The following is a 5,024-nucleotide window of genomic DNA, read 5'->3' as shown; positions in this document are numbered from 1 at the left end:
CGACCGTCCTCGGAATCATCTGTGAGGGGATTTGCTGTATACTCCTGTACCACTTTCCATCCCATCTTGGACGAATCGGCCATTTTCACTTACTTCTGTCTGTAGCTTATTAGCTATATATCTTCTGCTATTTTCTGCTTGGCTAAACCGGCACTTGGGTCCCTGGACTCCAAACTGGCATCGGCTGCCTTCAAATTTACGCTTATATTACGGTTGAATTTGAACTGGCATTCACACGACTTTCTTTGAAACTTGTAGTCATCGTTCACCGAAAGCTTATTTTGTAATCTGCTCATTTGTAACTCGGATCTATCCTTCGGTTGATGATCGTATTCTTGTAGTTTTATTGAAAACATCCCTTTCATTCTTTGATTTTCGAATTTCTTCCCCGACAATCCGCTCAACACTATTCTCGATGTCCGGATACATCATGGCACTCAGAAAGTTGATGTTCACTCAAGTAAGGCAGGGCTAGAAATGACCATATATACACCTATCATTTAACACATAATTTTTTCCCGCCCAAAAAAATCATACGCCTTCAAACTACTACGTGAGAAGACAAATATTTTCCGTTACTCTACATGCCACGGATATAAGGAAGTCTCATTGGCATATTGATTTCTTTATGCCGTTGATGAATTGTTTTCTAAATGAAAACAATCATGTATTACAAATCAACAATCGATTTTATCAGACTTAACATGTGTTATAATTGCAGGTAGGGCTGTATGCTTGAAGGCTCGAAGGTACAATAATTTCAGCAAAACAATTAATATTTTTGTTTTCATTTCTCATTATATCTATTACACTATTAGTTTTTACTTGATGTTATGGCACAAAATCAAAAAGAAAATCTATTCGTTTTGGATCCAGATGACTTTTAAAATGTTATTGAAAAAGCTCCAAACTAACTCTCTTTGGTATAAAACTGTCATTAGTGTGCATGAAAACTGAAATATTGTTTGTACTCATAAGCTGTACTTAAGTAGATTATTATAAATTTAAACGATTTCTGCACCACGCCGTTACATTTCTTTTATAGCGGTTATCTCACCTAACACAGACAACCGTGCTATCATTCAAACATTGTATCCATAAAAGGTAGAACAAAAACGAAGGGTGGAATTTGATCAGGACTAGACCACGATTCTTCGTTACATTTGAATCCAAACAAATCAACTACTCATTGTTAAGGTTATGCCCATTGGAAAATTAACCGATGTCGGTTGGCCAAAAAATTATCACAAACAGTCGTTGCCACCTTGGATTTTTACCAATGATCATCAATTCATGTATACATGAAAATGCCTCAAGGTCAAAGGTTAAGGTCATGACCTAGATTTTGAACTTTGCTTGTTATCGTATATACTCAATAACTGTAAAAGATGGCAGATAAAGCATAATGAAGAAAATGTGTATCTTATCGAGATCTAAGTGTGTTATGTTGGTTCCAAAAAAATATTGGACGAACTATTATGGACCTAGGTCACCAAAACTGTTTTTCGGGTCCGAAATGAAGACTGTGCTGATAACTAAAACAAGGTATACAAAACTTTGAATTGCAAAAAATTTTCAGCATAACAATTTATACAATATTAGGTCAAGGTTAGAGGTCGATGTCCCTAGCAAGGACATAAAAAAATCAAGAATCAGTTGACCGAAATCCATATTGTGGTTAGATCACTTACAGTCACGATCCTGTATAGCAGTTGTCTCCCCTAACACCGAAAACTTTATTATGCTTTATTCTAAAAACACATTACAAATACAAAATCGAAAAAAATCCTTGTGACATGTCGTAACTTTAATACATTTAAGTCCAACTTATCCGTTGACTATTAATACAAATTATATCCGATAAATAATTGACGTAGGTGGTATGTTGATGAATCTAATAAGCCGTTAGTCGTTTGGGCATATGACCTTTTGATTAAAGGTCCTTGCTACTTGATAATAAAATTGATTTCAATTTCAAAGGTAAAAGTCATGATTGGTCATAAAGGGTACAATTGCTCAATTATTTACAATGCATTATCAATAGGGCATATTGTCTGTTATAAACCTGTTATTAAGGAAGGTTTAAAATTCTGTATAAATTCTGAATTTTATCTGCTGAAAGTACATAATAAATCATTTCAATGAAAACAAAATTATTCTGATAATGCACTGAAAACATCATCAACAAGCAGTGGTTAAGGACGATCTCAAATTCTTAACTCATTGAAACTGCATAATTGTTAGTCAAGGCATGAATGGTTTCCGCCGTTTGGACGGATTGGTGGCTGTTTGACATATTCCCTATTTCCAATCTCAATTTTGTTGAAATGGTTTAACTGATGTGTTTTCCTTGATTTTACTCATTACGTATTTTGTTTTAATCAGAAGTCCTTGCCACAACTGTTTTATAATCTTCATAGACATTCATAAACCAACTAGTGGTGAGAAAGAATGAATTTTGAAGTCACTGGTATTAAACAAATACAGAACGTCTGTCTTCTCCGTTTGCTTCCAAGCGATAAAAATACATGAAATATAAAGGCCTAGACCAATACAGACCTAAACAAATATTGTGATTGACACATGTACACGATTGTCAAACTCTAAATGTTCTATATACTCTAGGTTACCAGCTAGTATTACATATACATACAATAATTAATTTTTCTTGCAAATCACTGACATTTCTTCAAGTGATTTTGAATATTCTATATTTACATGACGTCGAGTGACAAAATAAAAGTTGAAACACTTACCTAATATAAAGACATCATCGATTAAAGAAAGTTGTGTTTAAATGAATAAAATTTGCAAAGTTTAAAGTCTGTCAGCGTATTCTGTTGTTTACTATAAGAAGATCCTTTGAATTGGATAATATAACATGTTTGTGCTCTATTGATTAGTAAACGCTTCCTGGTTCACATCTACCTATTTCAAATAAATATGTTTAAACTACCTATTTTATGTTTTTGTTCCCCAGACTATTCTGAATAAGTTATCATCTGTATTCCTATTGACTATTTGCCATATTTAAGCTTCATCTGCCGAATTCTAACTAGCAGTTGATTTTAATTTGAAATTCATTTAAAAACCAATTGTTTATGACATGATCTCTTGTCTTCTATAAATCTACGAAAGAATAGTACAGAAAGTTAAAGGAGAAGGTCCGGTAAGACCCCTTTTTGGCCCTAAAATATCACAGTTTTACAAAATTGTTAAAATTTAAACTTTTAGTTATTTATTGGACAGTTGAATGCCTCTGCTACATAAATATGGGCTGTTTTTGACAATACAATGCACATATATCGGGTTGTAGCACCGTTAAGTCATGCTAAATTACTGAAATCTTCAAAATTCTAGCATTTTAGGTAAATTTTAGACGGTTTTCGTGTAAATCGAAAGTTGCCGCATTCGTGTTCATCCTTAATATTGAAATGTAAGTTGTATTTTATGATAATGCATAACATATATAAAGGTTGTGGATGAACACGGATGCGGCCACTTTCATTTTTGACAAAAACCATCTGTAAAGTGACATTTTTCAGCATATTTGGTAGATTTTTCATATTTGAGCTTGAATCGGATCGTTTTTAATGACTAAATCAGTTAAAATCTTTCACATTAACTAATTGAATCACGTGAAATAGACACTTAAGTGTTTAAAAAGTGGTCAAAATCTTTCGTCAGATGAAACTGAAATTTGAGGCCAAAATGAGTCCTTACCGGACCTACTCCTTTAAATGATTTTGTGTCTTTTAAACATTCATAATTCGCAGTCGTATTTTAACAAACAAATCTCACCTAAATATTTCTCGTTATTATCACATATAAGAAAAAAACTTGAGATTTGTATCATTGCATGTCCTAAAGAAGTTAAGATGTGTATAAGTAAAATAATGATGTAAGATATAAAAGGAGCAATTGTTGAAAAATAAAGGTTGTGAATGAAATTTGAAAATTTCGTACTTTGTGACATTCAATTTAGCATATGAAATCAATTCAATGTTCCTCGTCTTCCAAGAATATTTGTATCAAATTCAACATCCTGTTTTAAGACTTCTATGTTACCGTTTTAGAATTCAACGGCTTTTTTTAAATGAACAGTTCTATCAACTGTAAATGACCGAACAAACATATTTAGAAATTTTCTGTATTTCGGTCAATTTCAAGGTTTATCTATTGGTAAGTTTACTGCTCTTTAGATCATTGATTGCAGTCATTAATATATGTTAAGTCAATGTTGTAATGTGTAAGATTATCATGTAGTTCTTATTTACTTGTAAACATTGATAACATACTGTTTTGTCCAAACAGATACTGAAATTAGTAACAATAACATACTGGATAGGTCTCAAAAAATTTTAAAAATGAAGTACTTCAGTTCTTTGTTTAAAGTCTATTCCAAAAATTCATCGAACATGTTTGTCATTGAGAAACTCCGTCATATAGATCACTTGTCACATGGTGTAACATGTTCTTCCTCTTGTTTTATTATTAACAAACGATGTCGTTTGGTATGTATTTGAAACATGTCATGTTTTCGTCGTTTTGTGTATGTTTAGTAGTAAAAATGTTATAACCTTTAAATGATTTGTTCATTGACAAATCCAACGCGTTTATTGGTAAATAAAAACAATGTACTAAACACATGGGAATCTAATATTTTACAATTTCTACTAATGAGTCAACAATTTGACATGTTATCCTCACAAATGCGTGACCCGTTATCTTTTTCCCGAAATTTAACAATCATTAATCATTAGTCAGCTTTGTACAAATACAAGCTATGTCATATACTTATCTTTATATAACTTTTTGTGCTTTCTTTTTTGTAAAAAAAACTCTAAGTTGTATACATACTCCTTTATTCGTTACTTCAAATTCATAAGTTTAATAAGTCAACAAACGTATTAATGTCAAAAATAAAAACAAGTGTGAAGACTTGTTAACAAGAATTGCTTACTCATACAAAAAATATAAAACAAAACATCTGTTCATAAACAAGGATTAAGACTGAAGCTTTA

This window comes from Mytilus galloprovincialis, chromosome 8, assembly GCF_965363235.1.
Source record: "Mytilus galloprovincialis chromosome 8, xbMytGall1.hap1.1, whole genome shotgun sequence".
Classification (NCBI taxonomy): Eukaryota; Metazoa; Mollusca; class Bivalvia; order Mytilida; family Mytilidae; genus Mytilus; species Mytilus galloprovincialis.
The sequence above is the reverse complement of the archived record's forward strand: the minus strand, read 5'-3'. Positions refer to the sequence as shown.